This window comes from Tympanuchus pallidicinctus, unplaced genomic scaffold, assembly GCF_026119805.1.
Source record: "Tympanuchus pallidicinctus isolate F22 unplaced genomic scaffold, pur_lepc_1.0 scaffold10, whole genome shotgun sequence".
Lineage (NCBI taxonomy): Eukaryota > Metazoa > Chordata > Aves > Galliformes > Phasianidae > Tympanuchus > Tympanuchus pallidicinctus.
Genome location: NW_026294619.1, coordinates 21,959,652 through 21,978,999, shown reverse-complemented (window position 1 = coordinate 21,978,999; position 19,348 = coordinate 21,959,652). Strand labels below are relative to the sequence as shown.

At 35.4% G+C, this 19,348-nt stretch overlaps 1 long non-coding RNA gene across 1 annotated transcript in view; it reads right to left on the bottom strand.

The window, feature by feature from the left end:
- Positions 1–2,340: 2,340 nt before the first annotated feature.
- Positions 2,341–19,348, bottom strand: part of LOC128072981 (uncharacterized) — a 103,670-nt gene continuing 86,662 nt past the window's right edge. The window contains exons 5-8 of the long non-coding RNA XR_008202572.1: positions 18,338–18,419; positions 16,214–16,345; positions 12,277–12,402; positions 2,341–2,575 (exon numbers count right to left, since the gene is read on the bottom strand). This is a non-coding gene — a long non-coding RNA (uncharacterized LOC128072981). The remainder of the gene's footprint in view (positions 2,576–12,276; positions 12,403–16,213; positions 16,346–18,337; positions 18,420–19,348) is intronic.

Sequence of the window (19,348 nt, the reverse complement as noted above, 5' to 3'; positions counted from 1 at the left end):
ATGTTTAATATATTTCACTGTTTTATCAGACTTTGTTTATAATGAAAGAGAGATAAAAGCCAATCCAGAAAATCTTGCAGAAAGTCCCAAGGTGTGGTGAATTCTTTTGGAAAGCAAATAATAAAGTAGTTCTTGTTTTATTATCTGCTTCTAACTGCTAATTGAAAGATTCCTGGTTTCATGACATAATTAAGGAAATCAAATGTAATCTACGTATACAAATATCCATTAGTTACAGGTGACAAAAAATGGAGGAAAATTTAAGCTGACATTAGTTCCTATTAAGTTCTCCTAAGAAACTTGAAAAGTTGCAGATGATCAGCAGTGCTGATAGGAAAGACCAATAGTTAGCAGCTGAAAGAACAATTTCAAGGTAATTTTGACAGTGAAGTCACACAAATACTGTGCAGTTGTTATAGTCTAGAAAAAAATGGAAATTTCTGTTTCACAGGAAACACTGATATTTCATATTGGTTCCACCAGTTATTGGATTAATAAAACGTATATACGTTAATATATATGTAAATACTTCTTTTTGTTATACACATTTTGAATATAACAATAAAATTCAAGATTATATTGATTCAAAAATGGTGATATATCAATGTTTTCATTTTAGACCACAAATTTTTCAGAGTACAAAGTTATATGGGAACTGCTGAGTCATGGCCTGAACCTCTGATTGATCACCTGAGGCAAGCAATGAATCAGCCAGAGGAGCACAGGTGAAGGCAATTCACCTGTGCTGCCAGAAGGGGTGGAGCCTTGCTCCTAGACCTATTTAAGAGCTGGCTACCAGTGGGGAAGGATCTCTTTCTGGAGGTCCCTCTTTTGGAGTTTTACAGTGAGACCAGGACATGGGTAAGTGCTCTATCTATTCTCTTTTAGTATAATAACCTGCTTAGCCAAACTTTCTGGTATATTTCATAATTACAACATCTGTATATTTATTGATTATAGAAAAGTATTTTTTATTTTCCTATTTAAATTTGTATTGATTTAAGGAGTCCTCAGTATATTTTAAATAAAGTATGCTAAACACCCTGGATAAACTACATTTGGTCATGTAATTCCTTTGACAGCCATCTTCAAAATCTCCCTTACAGTACTTAGTTTCTGTACTAGCAGTATTCTTCAAAAGAACCCTTGCAGATCCTCTGAGATAGTTTCCAATTTAAACTTATCTAAAGCCAGTGCTGTCCTTAGATGATGTCATTTTCCCCTCCTCATTTAAAGAGAGAGAATGCATCAGTCTTGCTTTACAAGATTTGTTGTTTTTTTCCAAGGTTTGTTGGATTTACAAGGTACAATCAGTAAGGCAAGCCAACGCTTTGCCTTGGAAAATAGACTCTTTCTATTCTTTCTTTGCCCTTACTCCAGCTTAAAGTTATCATTCTTGCACATGTTTTCTTGAAAAACCACAGTCAGTATTTCCAACAAGCTCTCAAGAGGGTTTCCCTACAGCAGAATCCTAATGCATCCCACTATCATATTTTGTATTTCCCTAAGGAGAATTTTACTTTTGCAGACACTGCAATTTCTAGCAAAAGATCACTAAAGAAAATCCATGTTCAGCTCTAGTACCCTAATGGACACACAACTCCTCTAAGGCACGGACTATATATATATATATATATATATATATGCTATATATATATATTTTTTTTTCTTAAAAGAGAAACACCCCTTTCATTTCTTGTTATGCCTAATCACCCTCTGCCAAGAGAGAAATTGTTTTTTCTTTAAAAGCCTCAACTCTGCATCATAATGACATCAACCTATACAACAATCCCTGTTGGAGCAGAGTTGCTTTAGCTATGTGTGGGCTCCGTCTACAATGGCACTCATCCCAGAGCCATACTAAGTAGCATCTAACTCTAAAGAGTCCATTAAAATTGATTTCTGTTCCTGGAATAAATTATTTTGTGTGTCAGTATCTCTCATCCCATGCAAAATTAACAGTTCAGGTAATATCACCTGAAAGCTGACATTAAGGTACATTTAGGGCACCGTCTAGAATCCCAACTAGTGGAGTCCTGAGCACTCATACATCCTCTCCCAATCTTTCCTTTCAGGAGAAGAGCAGAAGAGGAATCAAAGAAAGGAAACCCGGAATACCACAGAACAGCTTCATACTCTTTATAGAAAATTGTCTTTGCAACAAGTACTATTATAAGATCAAAGTGCAGAAAAGGTGGCTACAAATAAGTAGAAACAAATCCGTTCCCATTCTTTTATTCCTAAGAACAGACAGTGAAAATAAATGGGAGTGATAGAAGACTGAAATTTGAATACGGTGGGCAGTGCGAAATTGATGCTTTTGTGTTTTTCATGTGTAGTAGACCTTCTTCCTACATCTCCAGAAAGTGATTTCAGAAACTTCAGAACGAATCTTTCATACTCAGTACAACTGTATTTTAAGGACTAGCTTCGAGTAATTGCCAGAAGAGCAGAGGCAGAGACCTTTATCTAATAGATCAGATGTTTGAACTCACATATGGAAGTGGAAAAGCATGGCTAACCTCTCCTCTGCTTGAGAAAAGCTGATTTCACTTCTTCCAGATCACGTGAAGCACTATCACACAACAGAAGAAAAAAGATGAGGAAATGGTTAGATGTCTCAATTGCACATCAGCACTGCTAATTAAAATATTTATGTAGTAATTAAAATATTCACACCAGAAGGAGAAGCTTCCCATAGGAACTCACCATCCTTACAAGCAGGCTAGAAAGTCATCCTAAGTTTCCAGGTTCTCTAAGAGATTCATAAAATATTGATTGCTCCATTATAACTGAAGGTATATCTGCATGTTCTCTCCAGAGAGAGTATATCCAGTTTACAGGCATTATTTTCCTGGTCAGTAGGCTTTGTACCAAAACATTTTGGTTTTTAACACACTGCCCTGGTCTCAAAACCAACCTGTGGATGTAGATGACTTCAAATTCAGCCAATTTCAAACCTCTGGTAAAGCTCTCTTCAGTCCAGTTACTAGACAGAGAAGTTATATAGACTATTTTTTTTCTCACTTTTTCTTCTTCCTCTTCCTGGTCTGTTCGCTCTCACCTGTAATCTCCACCAAGTATTAAATACGTTAAAAGGAAAGAAAGGAAAGGAACAAGGAAACCAGAAGGTTACTGGAAAAGAAAGGCTATGAACAGAGAGGAGGAGCTACAAAGTAGTTAGAATGGAAAGAAAAGTTGACAAAAGCAGTGCTTGATGAGCCAGTTAGTGAAACCCGGGAAGCTGAGTAACAGAAATACAGACCATAGCAGAGCAGGTGGGCAGACAATCTTAGTGAACAACAGCATCATCAACAAAAGCAATATTCTAAAGTAATTCTAGTTTTTTACTACAAAGCATAAGAAATTTTATGTACTGGAGATCTTGCAGTGCAGCTATCAGAATAAGACAGATTGGACTGAAGAAATCAGCAGTGACATGCACAATTTGAGGCCATATTAATATTTTATACTTCTATACATCCATGAAGTTTTACACTGTCAGGCACATGACCTGAGCACTATCAGAACTGGAAGATTCTTACATTACCCACTGTTCATCCACTGCTGCTTTGATGGAAGCATAGCTGCTGCTAGCTGGGAGAGATGGCATCACAGCCACCTTACAGGAGTGATGATTTTCTGATATTCTATTTATCTTACAAAACTAATATATTGACTACTCCTGAGAAAAGGAGCAAGAAATTGACCTTTGCAGCAGTAGGTGACTTAACTGACAGACACCAGTGGTGTTGTCTTAGATGATTTCAAAGAATCGCACTGTCAGGATCCCAAAGCTGGTTCCCATAGCAACCACAGATGATGCATGACTGTATTATGTTTGATTTCCCAAACATCATTTCAGCTCCTCCCTGAGATTTAGTTCTTGTTTGTTTGTCAAGTCAGTTCTCTGAAAAGCATGTTCCATTGAAAGACTCCAAAAATTAATCCTCCACCTATTTCTTGGTAAAACATGGTTTTTGCTCACAGAGATTTACAGTTTCAATCAAACAAATGAGATTGGGCTACTCTCCAGATTTCATTGCCAGGCCCAGTGAAGTTGTTCCCCAGAGCAATAAAAGAATTTGTCAAAAGCAACCCAGTACAGCCTATTAGGTGGAAGTGGCAACCCAAGAAGGAACAACAGATAGATTAATAATCTTTTGTGTAAAGTGGAGAATCTGTATTTCAATCTCTGTTAGAGAACCAAGCAGAAAAACTGCTGGAGGTTACACTTTAGGCCGTGAAATAGGGGGCATAATTAGCAATTAAGAGAGTACTGTCTTAAGAGGAAAACATGAATATTAATTAATATCAGCCCTCTAGGATACAAATAACAATATGACTCTGGAGAAGGATGATTTCATAGAAGTTAATCAGTTTTGGTGCTACGATTATTGCTCTTACTTGCAAATGTGCAATAGAGGGCTTCATTAAAATAGTGAATAAAGTGTACTCTTCCATTCATGACACATGTGCAAATGTTAAAAGGTAAATGTGGAGGACTGGGAAAACAGTGACCCACTTCAAAGACAATGAAAGCTGGTGCATATGAATATAAATGCATACAGACATTGACATTGCACTTTAGATGGTGCAAAAAGAATGAAATATCTTGACAAATAAAAGTGTTGTGTAGTCTTATAGTTCTTTTTTTTTTTTTTTTTTTTTAACCCCACAACAAGCCCCTAAATTAGCTGGTTCCAGGCAGTAATTTTTTACTATGTTTTGCTCTAATGTACTTTCTTGTAAATTTAGTTCATACTGAATTTTCATTTTGCCTTAGAAGTATGCTCACAACAGCATATAACTCTGTAAAAGCAAGGAGTCTAAACTCTCCTGGGGAAAAATAAATGCACCTCTACAGGAACACTGAATGAAACCAAAATCAAATAACATCTCTATGTTACAATACAGGTATTAAAAGAAAACAGGAGAACAACTAGGAAGGGAGGAAGCTGTGGTAGCTGTGGCAGAATGAAAAATCGCTTACACTCATGATTAGCATACAGTCAGGAGGAGGCCACAGTTACTAACTGCATGCAAGAGGAACCGTGCAGCAAGTACATAGAAGTTGAACTTGTATTAATGCTCTGACATCACACTCTTTAAACAACATATATTCACATTGTCTAGGAAGGATAGACTATATTATACTCACAGTGGGGCTGGAGTCCTTGTAATGAAGACTGTGAAGCTGAGAAGAATCTTCAAACTTGAAAACTAGGAAAAGACAACAGGCCTGGAATAGCCTAGTACAGTCAGATGTGAACTACTAAGTTAAGTACACATGGCTAACATTCAGAACATCACTGAAAAGGCCAACGGTAAAACAAAATCCATAACCACAATAAAGATGAATCACAAATTGGAAAACATCAATGTTGACTGTCATGTGAAACAGTAAGAAACAGGGCAAAAGCAGAACAAGTAAGTACTTTGAGGTCAATAACTAAAGTCTAAAATGCATGACAGGAAAAAGAATGATTGGCATCAACCTGGCTCTCTGTGGCATCTTAGCTGGACATTAAGCCAGTCAACTATCATGTTGTCTGGAAACCAAATGTATAAGAATGACAAATTCTTATAAATAATTGAGATAAAATTGGACACAGAGAAGGTGTGAGAAATGTAGTACAGTAAACAAAGGATCTTATCAATTTCAACATCACACAACCTTTGTAGGGAAAGAGGAGCACAATGGAATCCCTATGACTGAAAATCCTACATCATATATGATAAAAACAGACTACTAGAATTGTAAGTTGGACTGAAACAAGCTTCAGTCTAGAGATCAGGAAATACTGAATGAGATACAAGATGATGAAAATTACATCAGTTTATAAAAGTGAAAAATTTCATGACTATAACAAAGTCTCGTCAGAATAAATTTTAGACATACAAATGGGTACAAATGATGAACCAAAAGTAGCTTTAGAACAGACAAGACAAGACTCCACTCTGGATTTGGCTGTGGGAGCACAAAATGGCAGATGAGCTTCATGATAGATAATTAGTAAGTAATACGAAGATTAAAATGTTCAAAGCCACGCCTGTATGATACTGAATGCTGAAGTCTCAGATATTGCTCTACATCCTACAGTAATTACTGACAGGTATCTAGAGTCCTTCAGACAACAGAAGTGTAATAACAGTTAAAAAAGGTCAAGAAAGTGCTGGACATTATCAGAAAGGATATGGAAAAGGGAATGCAGCAAGCTTCCTCAGTGCACACTTATCTCTAGTGATGCATGCAGTTCTAGTCTCTTAAAAACATAATTTAATTAGAATTTCAGAGGATAACAGAAATTATCAGAGATGGGGAACAGTTTACAATTAAAAAAACAAACAAACAACAAAAAAACAAAACAAAACAAACAGAAAACTCATAGATCTTTAAGCTTAAAGATGAAGAGTAAATGGCAGAAGGTGACAAGATTTATGTACAAAAAACCATGATAGGACTGGATAGCACTGAAGAAAATTAAGCTTCACGTTAAACCTGCAGTTCTGAAGCCAGGGAGCAAGTGATAGCATGATAGCATGAAAAAAAAATACAGGCCAAAACCCATTTAAGTTCAGGTGTTTCCTTGATGCTGTTAAATATAAACCTGTGGTTTAGATACTTCATTAGTAAGTGGTTTTATCCTCATCTTTGTGTTTAATAAGTACTGAAGGTCTTTTCTTCCATGAATTTCCCTAACTGCTTTTAAACCAATTTCTACTTTGGCATCCACTGCATCCTTTGGCAAGGATTTCCACAGCTTAATTAGGCATGGTTTGAAGCAGCACTTCCTTTTGTTCCTTTTAAAGCCTCTTGTCATTTCATTTGATATTTTTCACTTCTTATTTTTGTAATACATCATGGATAATCATTCCCCAACATCTTTCATGATTTTGAATGTCATTAATTAAATACTCTTCCTCATATGTTTATTTGAGATTAGCTGTACTAAGTATCTTTATTTACTTTCACCTGTTCTATAACTCTGTTAAATTTCATATCCTTTCTTATATTTTCCAGATTATTATACATTTGAGATGAGAGGATCACAATTTATTGTAATATTAAAGATTTAAGAGCATCACAAATAAATGCAAACTGGCCTACAGCAGTACTTCTTGTTTTTCCCTTTTCTTTCATCCATTCCTGAAAATTCCTACATGCACTTTTGCAACCTCTGAAAGCATAGGTGTTTTAATGGCACTAAGACCTCTTTCTTGAGAGTTTAGAGAAGGTTAATACATATTTTTTCAGCTATGCAGTAACTAGGATTTTCCTTGTCTTTCTTTATCTATTCTGAATTTCATCTGGCACTTTTTGTTCAGCCACTAAGATATCAGGATAGTGAAATAACTCAGAAGTTAGGGATTGTTCTCATTATGTGACATCATTTTGTATTATCAGAGAACTTTGTCACCTAAATATTCTTCATTGTTTCAAATAATTTATAAGTAGACTGAAGAGGACTTTTCACTTCATTTATCTGTAGAATGGGAGTAATTTTGAACAGCATTTTTACCTCTTCTCGTATACAGTTTTCCAGCCTTTATAACTGTTGTTTTACTGCTGCATCACTTGTTTAGATGATGATGATTTTAATTTTAAAGAACTTAGGAAGCTTCTTATAAAATGAAATCCTTCTTTCCTATATAGCTTTTGAGGGGGGAACTACACCCAGAATGCATTTCCTAGCTAATCACTTAAACTTTGAGTCCAGAACCTCTCTCCTGCTTCTCCTCAGGTTGCTGATACAAAGGGTCATGGCACTCAAAGGAAATCAGCATGCAGTTATTGGTAACACCAGAGGGTATACATATAAACACCTAACAATCAGATCTACCCACTGTGGTTGCCTGATTATCAGTTAAACTTTCTGCTGTAGGGCATGCTCACTAAGAAAACACAAATCTGTTGACTGGTACAAACATTCTTTACATGATCTGCTTCAGCTCAATGCTTTCCGCTTCAAATAATCTCTCCCTCTTACATGCAGCTTAGAGGTAAAGCTGTACTGTGATGTTATCTGACTTGTTGAAAACATGTTTGCTTTCTTGTGCTCCTTTGCTCTAAGCACACTGGCAGAAGCATCAGAATTTTGTGAAGATCACATGTACCACATGCCATTAAACCTTCATGGCGGATAATTAGACCTACTGTGCTCCATGCTGAAAACCCTAAAATTTCTTTCCTTTAAGCACAAAATCAGATATCTTCTTTTTAAGTCCTATGTGGATTTCCTTCTACATTTTGATTTGGAAAGTCCTGGTGGGGAGAAAGGGTATTTTTTGGTTACTTATTCTTTCAAACCAACAAGTTTCCTCTTTTCCCTGTCTACTGCCACACCCCAAATGGTTAGTAATGTTGCCTCCACAAGCTCCTGGCTCTTCAACACTCCTAAACCTTGACATTTTCAGCTTTATAGCTTTACTAGTACAGGGGACTAAATAGGTCTTGAGTTTTCTAACCAGCATGCTTCATAATCACTCAGCTAATATTAGGTTCATTTATGAGAGAAATTTAAGTTCTATATTTTGAATTGTAGAAAAACAGGGGTATATCAAAGTAAACATTACTAATTCCTGAACCACATTTAATAAGGATGATCATTTACTACTACAGTTTCAAAACTCTTTGCTTCTCAAAAAGAGCAGTGTAGATCAACATTTTATTAGAATTCTTAGAGAACTAGCATCTTAATGGATTCTTCCCGGGATATGTTATTAGCACACCCAAAAGCTGAATCACTGTTTCCTGAAATAGCTCAGGTTGGTGTTTGATACGCTAACTCACAAGCACTCCTTAATCAAAAACAGACTGCACAATTTGCCCATAGATGCTCCGTAGGCCTCCTCCTCATCACTCCTAAAATACTGTTAAAGGGGCAATCTGTTCTTTCCTGAAGTGTCTACCTAAGCAATGACCACTGTAATGTATACTGGAATTCTGTTTCAACACATGTACAGCTGTGTATTCAAAATATTATTATATGAAATACCAAGTGAATATTTTTCTTGTTATGGTTACACAAAATAGAGGAGCACTGTTAATAGATAAGCTTAGAAAGATCTGATATATGAGAAATATAACAAAGTCATGTAAGTGATAAAGCAGAATTTTGCGAGAAGGCATTATATAAAATCATGACAATAAACCAGCTATTGCTGACTTTTCATTTAGAGAAAAAAAGAGTTTATTAAGCAAAGAGAGGCTAGTCTAACTTGCTAACACAGAAAATTTTAATAACTAAGCAGAGCCTCTAAATAGTAATTCCTTTACTTGTTCCACAGTAATTTTGGTTTTATTTTGAAGGAAGGATTTATCCTGCATGGAAATGAAACAAAAAAATTAATTCTAAGTATTCACTTTCCATTTTAGCCCCTGCTGAGAATGTCCTTGATTTTTGATTTGCGATTTTACTGGCATGTGTATTAAAACACAAAAATCAACAGCAAATTAAACACAATCTGTTTTCATTCATGGTCAGGTATTTAAAGTTATATGTATTGTTTAGAACATACTTTGCAGTGATTTATTCTTAGCACAGAACAGTAGGCTTTATCAGAAACAAATCCATACATTTTATAAAAAAAAGAGAAAAGGTTCTGGCTGCATATTGAAATATCACATGCTATTTGCTTAACTTCATTTCAGACTGAAGAAACTTTTAGCAAACCAAATGTTGCTAAATACCCTATCAACAAGACCATGTGCTGGGTCCTGCACTTTGGTCATGGAAGGCTGTAAAGAGGAAAAGGATTTGGCAGTGTTGGTTAGCACTTGACTGAACATGATCTAACAGTGTGCCCAGATAGACAAGAAGGCCAATGGCATCCTGGTTTGTATTAGAAATAGTGCCACCAGCAGGAGCAGGGAGGTGATAATCTCTCTGTACTCAGCCCTGGTGAGGCCACTAAAAGTACTGAGTTCAGTCTTAGGCCCTTCACTACAAGAAAGACATTGAGGCCAAGGAGCACACCCAGAAAAGGGCTATGTAGTTTGTGAGGGGTCTAGAGTGCAAGTCTTATGGGGAGCAGCTGAGGGAACTGGGATTATTTAGGCTGGAGGAGTCTCAGGAGAGACCTTAATCGCTCCCTACAACTACCTGAAACGATCTTGTGGCAAAAAAGGGGCTGATCTCTTCTTCTGCCTTCTTCTGGATTCTGGACCAGAGGGCATGACCTCAATTTGTTCTGTGGAAAGTTCAGGTTGGATTTTAGGAAAAAATTCTCCAGAAGATTGGTCAGGCACTGGTACAGTCTGCCCATGGAAGTGGTGAAGTCACCATTCCTGAAAGTGTTCAATAAACCTGTAGATGTGGTATTTCTGGACATGGTTTAGTGGACAATATTGGTAGTAGCGAGACAGTTGGACTAGATGATCTCCAAGGCCTTATACAACCTTATTGACTCTGTGATTCTGTGATCTCAATTTCATCCCAAATACCAGCTATATTATGAATCATCGCAGCATCGTATTCCTCAAAGTGATACCAAAAAAAAACCCTAGAAATAAGCAAATGGGTATCTGCTGTTGTACAGTGTTGCTGCTACTGCTATTCTGCTTCATTAGCAAAGAAATCAGAGCACACAAAAAAAAACCATTAATTCTTATTTTCCAATCCTTTCCAATACAAATCACCTTATTTCATGCATTGTATAACTTCAGTCCTACGGTGGCTTACACAGTTAATGCCAAGAGCGTATTGATACAGAGAAACCATATCACTACAGCAGAAGCTACCAAATGAATATAAAGTAACAGAAGATTTGTATTTTTCCATTTCAAGTGGCTTTGTCAATTTACATTTTCATTCTCCTCTATCATGTTTGTTCCCCTATTGACTTTTTAAATCAACATTTTGCTTCCTTTGAACTTGTTCCAGACTACATAAGGTAACACACTTTATCTGTACTATGCATAACACATAGGGTTCAATTTGAATGCCTGCTTTGGCATTGTTTCAGTTTCTCAGTGACAGCGTACACTCTACCAGTGATACATATACTTCAGATTAAAGGGAAGAAATTTTAAAAAGTAACTACATATAATAAATCAAAATCAAATAGAAAGAAGTTAAGAAAATGTCTGCAGAACAGACTCCATTTTTCAAGTTGCTCTATCATTCTATCAAAAATAGAAAGTAATTTGATGTAAACGTAGTAGTCTCAGAAATTCTGTACAGAACTGAGAAAATATTATATTCTTACTTATATACTTTATATACAAGCAAAGAGCAAAGAGAATCAATCAGAAGCTAGATGCTGATGAAGAGTAGCATTTAAGTATCATTCTCTCCATCTGGATTTTAGGACTTTAGCTATTATTTTTCTAATAGATCTTGTGCATAGCTGCTACAGACAAATGAACATAGCTTCAAAATTAATAATTCTTGTCCTCTTCCTTACTATACAGTAGAATATCTAACACTAAATTAACTTCAAATCCTGAAATTAAGACTAGGATAAAATTAAATTATCAATTCGTAAGGTGAGTGGTAGCTTATTCTTTGAATTTCCCCAGTATTTACCCTAAAAATAAAATTAAGGGTAAGAGGGAAGATCTACATCAATTTCTTTTTAATTTTATCAAACAGACCAAAGCAAAGGTAACTTTAGTTTTTCTGGTGCCACACAGAAACATTATTAAAGAATAACCAATATTGGGGAAAAATGAATGAAAGAAGCAATATTTACACAGCTGCTTGTCTCTGACAAGCTCAGTTATCCTTTTCCTTTCTTTCCTGCTAGAGACTTGCATGCTAGCCAACTCAATTTTATGAAGAAGGATAAAAAAAATATCGTGTTTGGAGCAAACAAGATTAAAGGTAACAATTGTATTCTACAATGAAGAGGATTATATTTTGTAGGAATGGTTTTCAGGTATGTTATATGGGCTTCTGGTTGAACAAAGATGTTTTTCCTTGTATTAAATGTGTAAACAGTATATCAGTTGTCAGTCACTGCACTGATGTCCATCAGAAAACCACCAAATCATGTAAAAAGTAATGTGGAAGCCTATTGCATGCATAATACTAAGAAGTTCTGCCCACTGTTCTGCTTCAGATTAACTGAATTGACAACATAAAAATACGGAGTAAGTGCATAGTCTCATACACAGCATATTACATTTCAAAGTAGTTATACGAAAGTCATAAAAACTTTTCATAAGTTGATTGACATACATTAGCTCTGACACTGTTGTGCAAATTCATGGTAAGAAACAGTTATTATCTAGCAAAATAATTTATTGTGCTAATTATACTCATTAGTTACCTTTCTAGAATAGCCCTTTTTCACCTGATGAACCTCCACATCACTGTCTTCATCCTCCATCTTTCTTCTGTTTTCCGTCTCAAACGTCTCAAAACATATCAGAAGACTTTAAAGAATGGGCACAGGCTAGAAAAAGGGTCCAAAAAGACAACATACTGTCAAGCATTCATTTAATTTCAGAGATATCATGAGGCTCTTTCTTTCTGTGAGATTCCTAAAACATCCTTGGGTGGATTCCAGATATTATGATGGTTGAAAGTTAAATGGACCAAGAGTTGTGGAGACGGGAATTCAACAGTAACTCTGTCTCTACTAAGCTAAAAATCACAAAAAAAGAAAACAAAAGAAAATTAATAAAAGAGATTAGTCATTCTCCTAGATTTTTTTATATCATCTTTACTTATAAGTCCCTTGCATATATTTTTTATTATTTTTAAAGGCAATTTATTTTATTATTTTTTAATTTATTATTTTTTCTTATTTTTCTTATTTTTATTAATTTATATTTTTAAAAGGCAAATTTCTAAAGTTCAATTTATTGTTGTTTGATTGCCTTTTAAAAATATATAGGGAACAGATTTCTAACAAGATCACTGTATTGTTCTACATCTCTTCTTAGAGAATGTGTTGCACTTTGAGCTTTCGGTGTCTATAGTATCCCAATATCTATATGTACCTAGGAGTAGGACATCTGTGGTTCTCTAAGTCCATGCTCCAGAAGTTTACTTAGAAATATCATAAACAATTTTCCCCTTCAGTGCACAGTATTTGAACACTTTCTCTGAGATAAATGAAACTGAAATACATTTAGTTAAACTCCAATCATTGTTTAGAAATACAGGCACTTATTTCTGAATGTTCTGAAGGACTTGATTACCTAAATAATGTGAAAGTACATGGCTAGTATATACAAAAAAAATGTAAAAACTTGTCTTCTATTCTCATAGTCTTCATTCTTCAAAAAGAAACCAGTTACTGACAAAACTTATCTTACAAAAAGGAACCAAAACTTCACTGTAGAACTATGTTGATTAAATCAGTATAGATTAAGAAGTTTTAAAATGAGTTTATATCTAGTAAAAAAAAAACAAAACAAAACCTCAATATGAAAGACATTAGGCAAAGTTTCACAGTAAAAATAAAACATTAAAGCTGTGTTGAATGAAATCAGCCAACTGTCTATCCTAGATTCAGTACTTCCATTAATGAGTTAGATAATGGAAGGACCTTCTTTGAATTTGAAGGCAATATGAATATAGAAGGGGAAAGGTGTATAAAGTGTTTTCAGTGCTGCCAGGAAGGATGTGATTTAAAAAACGTTCTTGACTAATTGAGGCAATACCCTGAATTATGTAGGATGTAATTTGCTAAGAGGAAGAGAAAATTTTTAATAGGCAAGAATAATCTGCTGTGCAAATACAAGCACTTAGCCACCAAATAGCAGATCTACAAAAGCAGATATGTGAGCTATAAAAGGAGATTTATTTGAAAACTGGGGAGAGATTCTAAGTGTCCTTAAAACATGACAAAAGCTTCCTTAAATAAAGCGTGTTTTCTCTGTCTACACTCAAGATAGGACAAGAAGAAATAAAAGCAAACTGTATTAAGGAGCATTCATGTTAGATTATATGAATTCTAGAAGTAAAAGTCAACCATGGAGTTCCTGAATCTGTTTTACTGACAATTTTTAAGAACAAAATATATTAAAAAAAAAGGGGGTGTATGGATTTGATCCTGACTTGGAGGATGGAATTGGACTCAGTGACTTCTTGAGTTAACTTACAGTCTTCTATGATTATCAACTCATCTGTCACTGGCCCTGCACATTTCAGTTGGAGAGAAATCTGTCTTTCACTTCACTGTCATTTCAAACACAGTATTTTCCTAGCTATTATCTTGCAGTGGATTGAAAAAGCTTGCAACGCCCTATTTGTATTATTTGTTGTTTTGCACATATTTAATGATTACTACCACTAATAATATACTACATCTTATGATTACAGTCTCATAGAGCAGAGTGCCAAGATCTTTAACATTTTTGAGCATAGAATCAGGAAAAAGCTGTCACTCTTTCTTCTGTCATTTTTACTTTTGTAAAATAAGAGAGAAAACTGTCTTGCCTAACTGAATGTATGTCATCAATTGCAAAATCAGACTAACCACAGTTTTCGTATCTTGCAGACCAGCATGTCAGAAACAGAGCTGCTGTCATCTGTTAAATTAGCTCCTAGCATGCTGGGCTGCTAGGCTCTCAAATTATTAATTTTTTATAAACAGAAGTTGTTTCAAAGAAAACAATCCATACCAACTTAGAATAGCTCCTATTCTCTTTGTGTTCTGTCTTAAGATTTTGCATTAGTATCTTTCATGCTCCATTGCTTGGAACACTGTAAAAGCAGGGATATGATTAGATTACCTAGGAGCTCTGTATATGCCGCTTCGCTAGGTCTCCTCAAAGGAAAATTGAATTGGTATGACAAGACTTTTTCTTATCTTGCTGACCATATCAACTGTTGATATAGATCTGCTAGTGAAACATTTTTAATGTACAATTATGGACACGCCAATCAAAACCGTAGTTCCAGATAAGTAAATTTTGCACTTCAGGCTAGAATGTATATTCCATGTTAAGTATGAATGTAACTAATCCTCTCAAAATGTCAACTCATAATTTGAGCAGAGATAATATTGTCTAAGCAGATAGAAGTAACAGTGTGTGCTAGTTTACAGAAACAATGTTAAAATAGAAAAGAACTCTAAGATATTTCCAGACAACACATTAAAAAACAGCTTTTTGGAAAAAGATGTGGGGGCCCCAGGAGACAACACTGAACAGAAGCCAGCACCTTTGCAATAAGGAGTGCATTTTTCTAAATATGAGTAAATACAAATAAATAGTATTGACTATAAAATGACAAATCTTATCACACACACACACACACACACACACACACACACACACAAAAAAAAAAAAAAAAAAAAAAAAAAAAAGGTATACGTTGCTTTACAAGGTCTGAACTCAAAAATAGTCCTATAAAACAGTAGGAAAAGAAGTATATATAAATAAAATTCACACTGTTGTTTCAGATAACTACTTGCACATTTCAAACAGATTGTATTTAAGGAGTACACTGAACTCACAAATATAGACTCTGAAAATGAAAATACACTACGTAAACCACAGTCATACAAAGGTGTTGACGAATTTATAGAATCTGAACTCTGAGTTTTTATATGACAACCAATTTCAGTTTTCTATATAAACCAAAACACGTGCTTGTTAGTGTTACACTATGAAATTACCTTTCTTTTATTCCGTAAATAACCCTGTAGTATTTCCACAGATAGCCCTGTAATATTTCTCTTTCTTTTGAATATCACTTTATGTATTGTGATTCTTGCCTAACACACCTGATTTTTAACTATTTTTTAATCTAATGTATATAGTTGAGAAAGCATGTTCCAATCATGTAATTTTGCAAAATTTTTAAATCACTTCAGTTAAATTCTGAGATGATGCAGTTAGCAATGAAGTTAACATACCCAGACATGCATGCAGATTTCAGACTCTTAAATGCAATTCCCTGATAACATATTTAACTTCAAAGCTCAGCTTATCCCACTGAAGTTTATAGCACTTCCTAAACTGGAAGCTCCATGTCCACAGGAACAAAAATGGAAATGTGCAAAAAGAACAAAAACTTGAAAAGTGTTTAGATACCTGTTGGTGTGGATAGATACCTTCAGAAGGATTTTAGAGTGACCTTAAACCCTTCTGGAAGCTGAACACAATGATAGGATTTGCAAGAATGCACATGCAATAAGATGATTACTCTCTTACCTAAAAATTCAAATTACCAAGACCCTGCTCAACTGCCATATACTCTGGAAACATCACAGATATTCTATCAATAAAATGATCATAGTACATAAATACCTCTTACTAGACAAGTGCAGAATGATCCAGTTAGTCATATAATCAAAATATGGAGTTCTTATCCTTCTCCTGCCTGACAGGACACGATAACATATTCTGAGCTGCATCCTGTGTATCTGTTGATGTTTTAAACTGCAAAATTTGAGAAAAAGAGAGCAAGAAAAACACTATCACTTAAAAGGCAGATAATAGTAAGGTAGAGACAGACTATCTGAAATATTTCTTAGTTGTTGCAGCCTCCTTTTGGGAGAACAAACTTTCAATTGCTGATAATAGTCAACAAGAGGAAAGGGAAAAGGAATTGGTTAGAAAAACACTGTAGAATTGCTCCAACTAGTTCTGTCCTCAACAGTTTCATATGAACATTTTATTGCAGATATTGTACAGAGTGACATTTAATAGCAAAGAAATTAAAAATAAAAATTAAAAATAACAACAACTATATATTATGTGCAGAATAGATCAGTAAGTATAATTGTTCTCTCAGAATAACTGTTCAAGTACAGAATTACATTGACAGCTGGTATTTCATAGAAAACTGTACATCTATTCACACGGGAAACACATTGTAAAATGAGACTGTCCCCTGCAAAACTACCCTGAAATGGAGCAAATAAACTGTATAGTATTTAGCATCTACTTGATCCAAATCTGTCTGTTATGCTGTTGCTTGGATTGTTTGATAGCTGAGTTTTAGATCTGTACTTGTTTCAAAAAAGAAGACAGCACTATTAGCTCTAAGGAGGAATAGAACATTTTTGCTAAGTATTTTCTTTGTTATCCTCAAAATGACTGCTTGAATAATTTTGTGCTCAGCTGGTAAGGCTCTGATAACTAAATACAGCACCATTTTCCCTATATGATTCTGTAACTACCAAACTGAAATACATGTGGATTTTAATATCTTCTGAAAGAGGTCTTGTTTTGAAATGACTCTTAATACAATTTGATCAATTGTCATTCCCTCAAAATTCATGGAAAACAGTGAAACTGTAGCACAGAATATGTGCACAGCGTATGTACAATTATTTCATGCTGAAAACTCCTCAGAAATACAAGGCAGAAACAGCAGGTAGGCAAGGTTGTAATAAGAAAAGTAGCCCACCTCTTCTTCCTGTTTCCCTTCAAATATAGAAAAAGCAGTATACTTTGATGCATATTTGTTCAAGTGAGATTGAGAGCTGAGACTAGCCAATGCTCAGAAAGAGCAAAAGTGTAAGCAAATATTTATCCAGAATCTTATTAGAAATGCCCTGAGTTTCCATGTTACACAAGTTCAACCATCATTTTAAATCTCTCTATTAATTCACAGGCAAGAGAAGATGAGAACACTTCAGGGCTACACATTCACCCCCAGGCGAAGGTTGGAAAGTTGTTCCATGTCATCCAAAGCAACAACTCCAGCTGATAAATAACAAATAGCCTAGAGTCAAGAATGGTCAATGTGACATGAGGACACAAGTTCACTGGACAAAAAAAGTTGAGAGTTCCTCTGAATGCAAGAAGTAACCATCTTTGTCAAGAGTCTAGGTGCTTTACACACACTCATCTACTGTGCATACCTGCCACATAGATCCAACCGCTCTGTTCCTCCAGGCTCTGTCTTCAGGGTCTGAACATAACCTAGGAATTCGTTTTGCAAACGTCCCTTTTTCTAAAAGCTGAAACTTTACAGCTCAGGAGATCACTACACTACACACTCCTCATGCTTTTTGACTTGCTTTAACTCCACAGATTAATTCTCAGTAGAGATGCTTAGCTGCACCATGCATATGCATGCAGCACTTTTTAATAGCAGTTCTCAGACATGAGATGGCTGACACGTCTAGACACAATAATAAACCCTAATTTTTTTCATTTCCTTAGCAATGGATTTATGTAATGCCCATTGGTGCAGAAAAACCTTTCACAACCTTCAGATCTCCTGAATCATGAAATTACCTTCACCAAGAGAGGTGAACATTGCTACATTTTAAGTCTACAGTAGTGTTGTAAAGAACAGAAGAGTCTCCAGAACTCTTTCATGTCCTTCTGGCCTGTTTGAATGTCCGCCTTTTCAAAGTCTAACACCAGTTGTTGCTATTGTTGCATACTTTGGCAATTTACCACCTTCCCAGCTCTAACCTTTTTCAGTGAGGTTCCAGCAAGTTGATTTCTTTCTTTCTTTCTTTCTTCTTTTTTCTTCCAACAGCAGGAGGTTCCTGTGCTGGAAAACATGATAGTTTCACTCACAGAGTCCAACACAACAGAACTTTTAACAACACAGCAGTTCCTACTAGCAGCCAAAATTGAAACAAAAATACTTCTGCACTTACTCACTGTTTAGCAAATTACTTAAAAACATTTGTTTCACTGAGCAAAGAGGTGCTGTATTAAATTAGAACTTGCTGGGTACAGGAGAAGCATGGAGAGAATTAACTCACCGAACCTGCACTGACAGTCTGCTTGCTCCTGAGAGTATTAAATGTAAACTGCTTCTTTCTCAAGAAACCTCATTTAAGTTACCACAAGTAGAGCAGCTGGGAAAATAAATCTTTGCTTTAATGGTTGTAATTTTCTGTTAGTTTTCATTTTCAGCAGATAGCTTGAGAGAAGAAATTCCCCCATGTGCATCACTTCAAGTGCACACAACAGCAAACAAAAGAGATATCTCCTGCTTCTGCTTCTTCCTTACTTCAAGTATGCTCAGTAGCAATCACCAAAAAAGAGGAAAAAATCAACAAGACATATGGGAAAATGCATATATATATACATGCGACTAGATGTGGACCCTGCTACATGACTCAGCTACTATGATATCTGGAGTGATTAGTGATTACAACAGATTTATAACTCTCCCTGTCACGGGATGGAGGCAATGTGGGTGAGCAGAACATTGCAGCACTAGCTTCTTGGAAACAAACAAGTTGTAATATTTGTGTGCATCCTTACAGCAGTCTGCAAGAACAAATAAATAGCTGAACTGGGAACTGCCAAAGCACATGGAGATCTAAGGAACTACCTTCCATTCAGGAGGAAGTGGAATCCACAAACTTAATCAGATTCCATAAATGAATGTATACTAGTATGAATATCAGACCAGTCAGGGAAGAGCTGTGAAGCCAAATGTTTCACACATTTAAATATGAACTGGTT